Consider the following 14,075-nt stretch of genomic DNA (forward strand, 5'->3'; position numbering starts at 1 on the left):
TTCCCAGCTCTATATTGCTGGATTTCCATGTCTTCCCAATGTGTCCCAATTCACATTCATTTCTAACCATGTAAATGTAATAAGAACAAACATGAAAACATATCTGTTTATCTGAAAGAGAATGCAACTAAAAATTTCACATTTTTCTCATGTTTACATTCCTAATATCTCTTATACCCATCCCTTTCCATGGATCCCAATGGCCACTTACCATTTATAAGCCATAATGACAGTTTCCCTATGAGTAACAATAGCTTCCTAAAACCTCTTCTCCTTTGGTACTCCCCTATTTGAGTTATGCTACTATTATCTGTCCCAATACTCCTCTGCTAAAAAACCAATAGGGTCTCCCCATTCCCTTCTGGACAAAATTCAAGTTTTTTAGCTCCACACTTGAGGCTGGTTACCCTATATCAGTGAATCCCAAAGTGGATGCCACCACCCCCTGGTGGGTGCTATAGCAATCCAGGGGGGCGGTGATGGCCACAGGTGCATTTATCTTTCCTATTAATTGCTATTAATTTTTTTTTATAAATTAATTTCCAGAGGCACTAAGTAATATTTTTTTTTTCTGGGAAGGGGGCGGGAGGCCAAAAAAGTTTGGGAACGACTGCCCTACATTTTAGCCTGATTTCAGACTACCCTGTTCCACACAAGCTAGGTTCTAGGTCAAATGGACAATTTTCCATCCCCATTCAGGCTTTATATTTCCTCAGTGGCATGACTTCTTCTATTCTCTATTCCTTATGCACTGCCTTCCCCACCATTGACCCTGTCTGCACCTCTTCCATGAAGCCTTTTCTCATCTTCAAGTCAATAATGACTTCTTTGCCATCAGTTCATTTCTGTTGTGGGTTTAGCATACATTATCATTCATTATTCCTAATGCATGTGTCATTCCATAGCTATTTGATTTTAAAACTCTTCAAGGACAAAGAGTATTGTTTTAAACCCTAACTTCTCTTCATAACCCATAGTCTGTATTCACAGAGACTGATGGTTGGTAATGAAGAGAATAGTAGATGCCAAATTTGTTGGTGGAATTGAATCCATGTTTTGATCGCAATGGTTTCAGAGAATTATAGAACTCGAGAATTACATGGAGTCTCAGTGTCTTCACCCTTGCCCAAAGAAGAATCCTCTTAACATGAAATCTAGCAAATCAGTATCCAGCCTCTCCTTGAAGACCTCCAATGAAGGAGAATGTCTTAACACCACTTCCACTCCAGCCCCTTCCACTTATGGATGACTTTAATTCTAGAACATTTGGGAATTAGGAAGAGCTGGATTCAATCATCACTTACAATCATCAAATCATCTTATAACCATGGATAAGGCACAGTCTCATCATGCCTTAGTTCTCTTATCTATTAAATGAGAGGACCATCCACAGGGATCTCTACTATGATTTCTAGCTCTAAGCCTATGATCCTTTGATTCTACAGAAATGTGTCTGCACCTTCCACACACAACTCCTAGTTCTGCAATCAAGGGCCAAGCAAAACAAGTCTAATCGCCCCTATGTTTTCAATTTGTCAAGTGCTTAAAGTCATTTGTTGGGACCCCTACAGAATCATCTCCACTCCAAGTTAAATCCTCCAATTCCTTCAACTAATCTTCATTCAGCAATTCAACTCGAACTTGCAGCCCTTCATCATCCTGGCAGTGAGCTCCCCTGGATTTAATTACCAGCTCTATGTTGAAAATTCTCAGATTTAGCTATCCTACTCCAAACTCTCTACTAACCACATCCTCAACTTCCTTTCTGCCATACTGAATCAGATGTCTATTAGACATCTTAAAATAAAAATATCCAAAAAGCTTCATCTTTCCTTCTAAACCCTCCCTCCTCTACCCTTCTTATTACTATAGAAACATCATCTTTCTCATCCCTGAGGATCACAATGTAAGAATCATTCTTGATTTCTTCCTCTCTCTCTCTCTCTCTCTCTCTCTCTCTCTCTCTCTCTCTCTCTCTCTCTCTCAAATCCAAGGCCAAGGGTCAAATTACCTTTGCAACATTTCTCAAATATGCCTTCTGACACCATCATCACTATAGTACAGGACCTCAGCACTTCATGCCTGAAACTTTAAAAATAACTTCCTGCTCAGTCTACCTATCTCAAGTCTCTCCCCTCTCCAATCTACCCTCCATTCAGCCACCAAATTGATTTCCTTTTTTTAATTCCTTACCTTCCATCTTAGAATCAATACTCTGTATTGGTTCTAAGGCAGAAAAGCGATAAGGGCTAGGCAATGGGGATTAAATGACTTGCCCAGGGTCATACAGCTAGGAAGTGTCTGAGGCCAGATTTGAACCTAGGACCTCCCGTCTCTAGGCCTGGCTTTCAATCCACTGAGCCACCCAGCTGCCCCTCAAATTTCTTAAAGCACACATCCAACCATGTCACCCTCATACTCATGATAAACTCCACCGACTCCTTATTGCCTCCAGGATCAAATGCAAAATTCACTGGCATTCAAAGCCCTTCATAACCTGGCACCATCCTAATTTTCTAGTCTTCCTACACCTTCCTCCTCACTTCTTATTTGGATCCAATGACACTGGCTCCCTGACTGTTCCTCAAATAAGACACTCCATCTCTCAGCTCAAGGTCTTTTCACTGGCTATGTCCTTGCCTAGAATACTCACCATCTTCAGCTTGAGATACTGACTTCCCTGGTTTCCTTCAGCTTCCAAATAAAACCCTGTTTTCTACAACAAACTTTTTCTTCTCTCCACTAACCATTTCCTATTTATCCTGCAAATAGCTTGTTTTGTATATATTTGTTTACATATTTTCTCCTCCATTAGATGGTGAACTCCTTGAGGGCAGCAATTGCCTTTTTTATATCCTCACCACCTGGCAAAGTGCCTGGTACATAGCAGATACTTAATAAATATGGATCCACTAATGGATGGACTTTATCTCTCTAACAGCCTTCCAGTTTAATAATATCCTTCCTAACATGGAGATCCAAAAACAAACCCAGTGCCCCAGATAGAGGAAACTGAGGAAGACCTCATTTTAAATCCTATCTCTGAAAGTTCCTGACTATCTGACTATGGGCAAACGATTTAGCCTCTAAGTGACCGCAGAGAAGATTCTCTGACTTGGGAGTTGCAGAGAAAGCATCACCTTCCATTGGTAAAGAAAATTTCTCCAATAGAAGCTCCCTACATATTTCCAATCACATATCCCTGGGTTTTGTTTTGGTTTGGTTTGGTTTTCTTTTAACTAGAATGGTAGAGTGATTAGAACCAAAATTTGAGCCAGGAATATCTGGGTGTGAACCCCACTTCTGATATATACTGGCTTTGTGACCCTGAGGAAATCACTTAACTTCCCGGTCAGTAGGCAATTCTCTAAGAGTGGAAGTTTAAAACCAAATGTCAGATCGTGTTTGTATGTACATATCTTTGGAATCATAGATACCATCATTTTGTTCAGTTTCACCTCAAAAGATTGGGCCCCAGGCTTTTATCCGTCCAGCTCCTCTTGAATGAATCCTAGCTGCCCTCCAGTATGCTAGTTCTCCCTCCTCGTTCTGAGTCATTTTTAAGGACTTTTAAGGTTGTTTGTTTTTTGTTTTTCATTATTTTGGGTTATTGTCATTTAATTTGGGAAATCATGAATTCCAGATCTGTGAGACCTACAATTATTTTTAACTCAGCTTGCTTAGTCATTTGTTTTTCACAATGCTCCGTGTTCCAGGCAAATTTTCATTAGCAAGCTATATGTCCATTTGCAATGGAAAACAGGACCTAGCTGTTTATTTTCTGAAGCGGAAAGTCTGGTTTTCACAATGTACAAAGCAGAGGAGAAAGTGGTTTCTTTTTCTGAAATCCCGTCATGGCCTGCTGTGAGGGAGGGACTCCTATTTATGAAGGTCCATCTAATTTGGAGGCCAGCATTTGTTCTACCTTTCAGGAAAACCTTCCCCTCCCTTCCTGATTAATAAAATGATGTCTAACAATACTAATGGGGTGGGAGATGAAAAGAGCTCTGCTTTTGGAGTCTAAGGACCTGGAATGAAAACCCAGCTCCACTCACATGGTAGATACATTGTCTTATGAGAGTTATTTGCCGACTCTAGACCTCATTTTCTTCATTTGTAAAATAGAGTTTGGGCAGGATGCTTTGTAAGGTCCCTTGCTCTAAAATCACATGAGCCAGCTTTTGGTATCTAGAGTCCCTGCCAGTATTTAATCTTGTGAATTCTCTTATGAATTAACCATGATGATTATGGCATCCCTCCATAGCAGAGGGGTCAGGCGTCACCACTGGAGTCAGAAGATCTTGGTTCAAATCTTGCTTCTAAAAGGTATTTAATGTGCAAATGGGCAAATCACTTAATGTCCCTGAGCTTCAAAGACCACAATTCCAAGTGAGTTGACAATGAAGTTATCCTGTGGGGAAGACGTTTGACACTTCTTCTTAACAAGAAGCTTTTCCCATCCCCTCCAAATTATAATGTCTTCCTTCCACTAATTATTTCCTATTTATCCCATATATAACTTGATCATACCTATTGGTTTGCTTACTTCCCCCATAAGAATGTGAGCTTCTTGAGAGTAGAGGCTATCTTTTGCCATTCTGTGTAATTTTTGTACTTAGCACAGTGCCTGGCACATAGTGAGTGCTTAGTAAGTATTTTCAACTGACTGCTAGACCAGAGAGGCAACCAAAACATGACTGTCCCAAGGTTGTGCAGCCAAGAGATTATTGAGATGACATTTACATCCATGCGTTCTGGCACCAAGTCCATTGCTCTGTTTATTCAGAATTTAAAATTCAATGTAAATGGTTAAATATGGCCATATATCTGGGGCTAAAACTATTAAAAATAGTTGATCCTTGTGCAAGTATGAGATGATTCTCAGCATTCTACTATTAACAATAATATAGGGGGAAGCTGGTTAGCTCAGTGGATGAAGAATCAGACCTAGAGACGGGAGGTCCTGGGTTCAAATCTGGCCTCAGACACTTCCCAGCTGTGTGACCCTGGGCAAGTCACTTGACCCCCATTGTCCACCCTTACCACTCTTCTACCAAGGAGCCAATATACAGAAGTTAAGGATTTAAAAAAAATAATATAGCCAACATGTATATAAAGTTTACTATGTGCCAGGTACTGTGCTAAGTGCTTTATAATCATTATCTCATTTGATCCCTATAACAACCCTGGGAGGTAGGTTTAATTATTATCCTCATTTTACAGATGAGGACATTGAAATGATTAGAAGTTGTGACTTGTCCAGGTTTACACAGCTAGGAAGTATCTGATAGGTAGAGACATATACACACATTTCTTTTTTGGAAAATCTTTGGAAATATACTTAGCCTGGCTCAGGTAAGTGTTAGGATCCTTATTATTTTTAATATGACCAAAGGAGTCAGCCACAAAAGAAAGAAGGAAAGTAGATTCAGTGTGAGGGATCCACTTAACTTTTAGTTATCCAGTACTGTGTGGAGGCAACATCAGAGACTCCCAGGTATCCTGAATCCACAGGGAATGCCAATTGTTAAAAACCACTGGACCATTTCTTAACTCAACTATTCTTTGCTTATATCGATGCTCTCCCAACACTTATTTCCATTAGCAAGTTGGTTGCCTCGATAGTAGCTAACTTCTTCTCCTCTCATGATCTTGTGGTAAAAGTGAGTAGAGATGGTTTCTAGTGCTATCATTCACAAGTCTCTAGTCTAGCCTCTCTTCCCCTCTCCTATATCAATCAATCAACCAATATCAATTAGCTTTTTCAAAGGGATGTTAACTGAGAAGGCATAACAAGAAGAGAAGTAAGAAAAATATTCCCCAAATCATGTACGTTCTTTGTGCCTTGAATACAGGCATCCTTTCATTTGTATTGACGGGCTAATAATAATGACTCTAATGAATGACCCAAGTTTAATTAAATCTGATTATGTTCCTTTTGGTAAAACTTGAATTGCAATGGTATGGCTGGATCAAAGGGCAGGCATTCTTTTAGCACTCTTTGGGCATAATTCCAAATTGCCTGAGAAAAGAAGCTACCCACATTCAGAGGAAGAACTACAGGCATGGAAACACAGAAGGAAATGAGAGACCCAAATATATATCCTAGATCTCCCTCCTATTTCCCTACCATTTTGAATATCGAAAACTTAATTTAAATGTAGTGATACGGTGTTCTATACATTCAATTATTTGATCTGGATGCAAGGCATCTTGGCATAGTATGAGCCAAAATTAAGAAATCATATCCCTTTTTTAACACATGCTGGTTACGTGACACTGGACAAATCACTTGATATTTCAGTGTACCCCAAAAATTCATTAATAGTCTGAGTAGCAAATTAGTTGCAGATTTGTCTATAGAGAGTTTTGAGGAAGAACAATGCTATAGTGGAAAAAATACTAGGAATGGAGTCAGAATTTGTGGATTTGTTGAGCAATAGATGGAAACTGAACTTGGTATCAGGAAGAGCCAAGATTGAGTCCTACTTCAAGGACTTCTCAGTTATGTGACCCAGAACAGCTGACATAAGCACTCTGTGCATTGGTTTCCTAATCTGTACAATGAAGGAGATGGGCAATTGTCTCAAACATCCTCTACAACTTTTAGTCTCTATGATCCTGTGTCCTCGGTTTTAAATCTAACCTGTGATGCTTATTATCTATGTAACTTTGGGCAGGTTCATTAAATTTCTTTGCTTCAGTTTCCTTTACTCTAATATGAGGTGGTAGGACTAGGGTCCATTCAAGTTCTAAATCATTAATGAAGTGATCCTTGAACTAATGAATCATAGATCCTAACCAAAAAATAAGGAAGAAAAAAACCTAATCAGGAAAATTATTCGTGCAAGTATGAGACAATGAGATCATTATTTGAAAATAAATCCAAATATGTATCTTACCTAGTCAGTCATTTCATCAAATAAGTTAAAGCCTCTTAAATGATGTGTTCTGCATTTGTAGACTGGTTTTCCATTCCATTTCCTTTTGTGGATAAGAGGAAAGTTGTCTATTAAAATAGACAAAGAAAAACTCTTTATAAGCAGCATTAAAATGACAATATAAGTAGAAAGTTTTTATTGTGCCCTTAAGTCACTTTTCCTGGTTCTAAAGAGTGATAATAGGCTGGTATCCAATGAAACCTAGTGTTTAATAGCCTAAAAATGTTATGAAGGCTAATAACCAGCTTTCATATTGGATTAAGTTTCTTTTTTTGCCTCTTGGATTAATGAAGCTACAGGAGAACTCAAAAGAACTCTTTCAAACAAGACAACTTTTAAAAATGTCCAATAGGTTAGAGACCTTTGGGTGGGTAACTAGGGATTGTATATGACCATTCAATACTAGGATCCTTAACAATTTGTGCACCAAAATTCTTTGAGACAGTCTAGTAAACCCTATGGACCCTTTCATAGAATAATGTTTTTAAATTCACACAATAAAATGCATAGGATTTCAAGGAGGATGAGGAGGAAAAGGAGGCAGAAAAGAGGAAGAGGAGGAGGAAGGGAGAGGGAGGAGAAGGAGGAGAAGGAAGAGGAGAAGGAGAAGGAGGAGACGGAGGAAGGAGGAAGGAAAGGAAAAGGAGGAAGAGAAAGAGGAGGACAAGAAGGAGAAGGAACCAACAGGGAGATGTTCTATTCTTGTTTTATTGAGCCACTTCTCATACTACCCAGCCTTGCAATCTATCTTGCAATCTATCTTTCTATCATGCTCATACCACACATCCCTTTTCCACATCTTGCCTTGGGCTTAGTAATCACACTACCATACTATTATTATTATTCCTAGAAGGATGTGTCAACTGCCTTCTCTTTGGATCAACTCACCCTTCTAGATTCAGGTAGTTATGAATCAACTCCCTTCTGTGGCCACCATCCCCAAATATATAAATGTTATCTCCCTCTGTTCCAATCTAAGTTCCTTGAGAGAAGGGACAGTCTTCCTTTAATATATTTATCTATAGTGCTTAGCATAGTACCTGGAAAATAACTACATTAATAATTAAAGCTCATTTATTCATTTGCTCAAAAGAAAGAAATAATTTTCTAGGGAATGTGTTCAGCATTTTGTGGGAAAGTGACCACTATCTTCTATGATTAGGAATACATAAAGAAGAAAGCCTAATATCACCTAATATTCATGGTATGCTCAAAGACAGCTTAGGCAGGATTCCATGCACTAAAATTCTATTAGGGAAGTCATCCAAGGAGACAAGAAATTCTCATGAATATGTTTGAAGATACAAAGAAAAATAATTATATGAAGAGAAATTTTAAGGCTTCTATGGATAATAAAGTGAATATCAACAAAATTAAATTTTAATGTGTGCTTTTCAGTAGCAATCAAAGGAATGCCCCCAAACAATTTACTGGATGTTGGTTCTCCCTTTGAAATTGCACATGAATTCTGGGTTAATGCAGATGGGTTTTTGCATTTTGCAATGGCATGGAACTCATTTACTAGAACCCACGACTGAGGGAGTTATGTCCAAGAGGATTGTGAACTGAGCTAGGAGTATTCTGCCCACTTAGTAGGATACATAAAGTATCAAAGAAAAAGGCTCTATGCCTTTCAAGGTGTCACCTAAGTTTCTGCCAACTCTTCTTTCAACTTTGGTGAGATGGGGGGGAAGACCAATTTTCCCAGTGGTCACAATGTCTACAAATAGGTGACTGAAAGAATATGTTGGTCAAAATAAATCTAGTGATGACGTCTCTTCTGCTTCCCATTTCTATTCCTACAACTCGCCAAATAGGATCCTGAGAGATGGATTTGGGGGACATTGTGGCTACCTGCTGAGTTTGAAAATCAAAGAATTTCTAGTTTGGTGTCAGCTTCCCAGCTCCATCACTTCTCAGAGGGGAAGAGAAGCACGACTAAAAGAATTTTGCAAACTAGGAAAGCCCAAGCAATGCCCTGACTGAAGAGGAGATCTGAACTTTGTGAATTGCTCAGAGAGATAGGAAATAGTTGTTCAGCTCTCCTACAAAGTTCTTTGCTTCCAAGGGAGTACAATAAGTGTTATTGTTTCATGTTTTATGTATTTGTTAATACATACCTATTCTAGCAGAATGGACTTGAGAAGTTATATAGATGACCCTAATGGGGAAAAGACCAGGAATTTGTCCAAGGACCAACATCCAGTAGAATCTACCATCAGAAATCAGCAGAGCAAAACTCAGCTGACTAAATGCCTAGTAGTCACCATAAGGTCAGGAGGAACTAGTTGATCAATGGGCTCAGTGGACACACCAGACCCATCTAGGAGCAGAAAAAAGTTAGAGTAACATGAAGACATCACAATAAGATGCTGGCGATCCTATAGCATTGAAAGCATGTGCTGCCTCTCTACACATGAGCACCTTGACCAGATATGCTCCCTATGTGTGTGTCCCAAAGAATTATTCCTCTAAGTGGTTATTCTCTCCGCTGATAAAATTTTTTTGAAGATCATGCCTACAGATTTACATTAAAAATGGTGAGGTGTGACTTTTCTTCTTCTGCTATTTCATGTTTTTGCTTTGAATTCTTTATACATTCTAGGGAAAGGGTAAGTGCATTGGTAGGGACTCATGAGCTCTAGTTTTGAATGAATGGGGACAGAGAGGGTTTTTGAAACATGGATTCGGGATTCTCACATGTGAAAGGACAGTGCCCTGGCTTCTATCTGGTGGCATCCACCAAGGCAAGGAAATTAACTAAAGAAGGATTTAGGTTTGAGTTATTCCCTTACAGGATGCTGGATTTTGAAAGCAAGAGGAAAGAAGGTTCTTGTTTTTCTCCTCACAACTATAAATTGGATGGTACAAGCATTATCACCAACATTTTATAGATGCGGAAACAAATATTCACAGGAGGGCAATGACTCGCTCATAAATGGAGAAATGAAAAACCAGGATTTGGAACCCTTAACTCCAAGGTCTGCAGTTTCAAATTCTCGTGACAAAAATGGAATTGTTTTGTTTTGCAAACCAGCCAAGATTAACCTATTCTTCTCCTAACAGTGTTGTTGGGCTTTGGCCAGCGATCTTTACTGAAAGATGAAGAGTTCCGGGGACCTCTGAACAGTTAACTCTGAAATGTAAGACTAGCAATAAAGAGAAAGCTTGATTTGTCCAGAAGAAAAGGGCAGACTCACTGAAGTTGGAATGGTACCTGAGCTATCAATCCATTCAGACAAAGAAAGGTCATTTATTGTGGACTGAATGCCAGGAATTGAAAGAGGAGGTCTGGAGATTCCAGGTTGGCTGGGAAACCTTTTGCATTCCTTACACTGCAAAACTGTTGCCTAATGAATTTGCAGAGACTGTAAATGACATTCTCTTTCACCAGCCAGCATAGAAGGCTGAGGTGAGGCTAAAAAGGCGAGCCTTGTTCTGAATTCTTGTCTGTGTTAGAAGCAAGGAAATCTGGGTCTTGTTTGTTTTGTAATGGCTTGTTAACACGCTAATCCCTTCTTTATTTTGTAGCATGTCACTTTTCTGCTCCGAATCCTACAATGGCTCCCTATTATCATTGCAAAATCTGGGAATTGAAATCAATCCATGCAGCTTCAAGTATTTATGAAGCTCAAGCATTGAGCTTGACCGTCAGGGTATAAAGAGTACCAATAGAAGCCACTGAGTCCAACCCCCACCCCCCATAGCATATTAGACAAGTGGACAACCCAATCCACTACAACATATTAAACAAAAGTGCTTACAAATTGCAAGACATTGTTCTATGCAGAGAATACAAGAACTTCATAGGATGATAGGATGGAGAGCTTTAAAAGACCTTAGAGCTCAGCTCATGCATCCCTACCCCCTCTTTTTACAGATAAGAAAACTGAGGCCCAGAGAGATTTAAGTGACAACTCATGTAGTAAGCAGCAAAAACAAGCTTAAACACACTTATCTCAATGTCTAAATCCAATGTCTTTTTCTTCTACCCTGGAGATACCCAACACATTCTGAGGCCAACTGAATCAGATGAAAATGTAATTGGGAAATATGTAGCAAATAGGACATACGTGATAATATTAATGCGTGGTCTGCCAAGTCACTGTGCAGCCTTTGGGGATGCTCAGGTACCATTCATTGCCTCCTCTTGATTTGAGTTTGCCAAGCCAATATTCCATGCTTGAGCTATTTCCCTCGTCTCCCTGAACGTTGAAACATCCCAGTGGAATGAAACATAGGAGCACATACACATACTCGTGATCACTCGAGGAGGAGCGAAGGAATGGATCAGGACAGAATGGCCCTTCGAGCTGGAGCCTGGTCTGAGCATGGCAAGTAGCCGGAGATGCTCCAAGAAGGAGATGAGCACAAAGCGCATCCCACACACGTGGGACATCACGCTTTGGCTGTGTCGTTTCATGAAATCCTGGCATCGGAGACTTCAAGCAAAAGGGACTTCAGACACCAGCAAGTCGAATCCTCTTATGTTATTTCTAGACATGGAAACCAAGACTCACAAAGGCGAAATTACTCCATTACATTGTGGATTCCTCCTTAGATTATGAGCTCCTTGAGGGTAGGGATTGGCTTTTTGACTTTTTTTTTTTTTTTTTTTTTTTTTTTTTTTTTTTATCCCAAGCACTTAGCACAGTGCCTGGTAAATAGTAGGCATAAAAAAAAAAAAAAGAAAAGAAAAGAAAAAAAAAAAAAGAAAAAAAAAAAAGTCCTTCGTCCTTCCCTGCCATCTTAGTATGAATACTGGGTATTGGTTCTGTGGGAATATAGTTAGGGATAGTCACTGGCCCTGGGGAGTTCCTAGGTGAGTTGTAACATCTAACATCCCTCTAGGACTCTTCCACAATACACTTCCAAGGAAGAAAAATGGTAAAGGCTAGACAATTTAAGTGACTTGGATTTAAGTTAAGGGACTTGCCCAGGGTCACACAACTATTAAATTTCTTTTTTTTTTAAATCCTTAACTTCTATGTTTTGCCTCAGTGGTGAGGGTGGGCAATGGGAGTCAAGTGACTTTCCCAGGGTCACACAACTGGGAAGTGTTCCTGAGGCCTGAGGCCAGATTTGAACCTAGGACCTCCTGCCTCTAGGCCTGACTCTCAATCCAATGAGCTACCCAGTTGCCCCAGCTATTAAATCTCTTTTTTTAAAACCCTTAATTCTGTGTATTGCCTCCTAGGTGGAAGAATTGTAAGGGTGGGCAATGGGGGAAGTGACTTGCCCAAGGTCACACAGCTGGGAAGTGTCTGAGGCCGGATTTGAACCCAGGACCTCCTGCCTCTAGGCCTGACTCTCAATCCATTGAGCTACCCAGCTGCCCCAGCTATTAAATTTCTAAGAGGATTTGGACCCAGGTGTTCTAGCCTCCAAACCCAGGGGTCTGCTTACCTCACCATACTTCCTCTCACCCAGCCAAGCCTTCCCACAGCTCTACAATCATGATGTTTGGGAATGAATACAGTATAGACATTGAAGAAAGAAGGTAAGAGGTAAAAATAAGTGTCTTCACAGACTTGAAGGGCTTTTATTTGAATGGAGAAAAATAGCCTCACACGGCTTAGCCCCAGAGGGCAGAGCTGGGATTTCCCCAGAACGGTCCGTTTAGATTTACTGGTGGGCAAAAGTTTCAAAGGCTGAGAGCTGCCCGAAAGTGTCGTGTTGAGGGCTGGCGAGTCCTCCCTCTGGGAAGCAGCGGCCGGATGAGCCCTGGTCAGGCATGTCAGAGAGGCGGCTGGATCTCAGGTCCGGGCAGAGGACGTCAGCCCTGGAGCCCCTCAGCTCTCTCTGCAAGGCAGCCTCTCTCAGGCACTCCCCAGCCTGGGCTCTTTGCTGCCTACTTCTCATTCCAAGCCAGTCCCACCGCAGCCAGCAGCCAGCTCATGTTTAGGAAAGGAAATGAACAGAGACAAATATCCTGTCCTCTTTCTGAGCCGGGCGAGCAGAGCCGGGCTGCCAGGCCCTGGAGCCCAGCTTCAGCCCCAAGCCATGGCAAGGCCTCCGGCAGGATCAGTTATACTGCAGTGAATGGATGAGGAGATGGGAAAACAGATTCAATGAGAGCTGCCAGGGCTCGGGGAGGGGACGGATCCTTCCGGAGGCCTTTTTCTTCTTTCTTCTGCTTTTTCACAGAAATATTTAACTCCGCAGACCCAAAGCAATTCTTGGAACAGAGGAAAAGAACCCATTCAGCAGTGTCCGCTTTCAGCATGCTCTGGGCTAGTGGGAAAGGGCAGTGGTTTTCCCCATTAGCCTGGGCAGGGGGAGGAGAAGAATTTCTTGTTGGGCTCTGCAAGCACAGCACAAGCAGCTCTCCTGGTGCCCTGCATGGAGTTGGAGAGCCATCATCGCCTCTGAGTTCTGGGCCCAGGCTTGCTCTAAGACTTTGGGTAAACCTGGGGAGAGCAGGATGTCTTCTGATCCTCTGTTCTCGAACACAGGACACTGGAAAACAGAGAGTGCAAGACACTGCACAGCTAAGACTCTCCTGCAAGAGAGGCAGGTGTCATAAGGCATAGATTAATATCAGTACATATACATATATGTGTGTGTGTGTGTGTGTGTCCTTGTGAATATATGGGTATGGACGAATGTAGGAATATGGTATCATCTATGTGTAGACACATACGCATGGGTGGCTAGGTGCCATAATGAATAGAGCATCAGGTCTGAAGTTGAGGAGACCTGAGTTCAAATCTGACCTCAGACACTAGCTAGGTGACCCTGAGCAATTCACTTCATCCTGCTTGCCTCAGTTTCCTCATTTGTAAAATGAGCTGAAGAAGCAAATGGCAAATCTCTCCAATATCTTTGCCAAGAAAAACTCAAATGGAGACATGAATAGGCAATTTTCAGGTAAAGAAATCAAAAGTATCAATAAGCACATGAGAAAGTGTTCCAAATCTCTAATAATTAGAGAAATGCAAATCAAAACAACTCTGAGGTATCACCTCACACCTAGCAGATTGGCTAAAATGAAAGAAGGGGAGAGTAATGAATGCTGGAGGGGATGTGGCAAAATTGGGACATTAATGCATTGCTGGTGGAGCTGTGAACTGATCCAGCCATTCTGGCTGGCAATTTGGAATCATGCTCAAAGGGCTATAAAAGAATGCCTGC

The sequence above is a fragment of the Gracilinanus agilis genome, chromosome 2, assembly GCF_016433145.1.
Source record: "Gracilinanus agilis isolate LMUSP501 chromosome 2, AgileGrace, whole genome shotgun sequence".
In the NCBI taxonomy this organism is placed as follows: Eukaryota; Metazoa; Chordata; class Mammalia; order Didelphimorphia; family Didelphidae; genus Gracilinanus; species Gracilinanus agilis.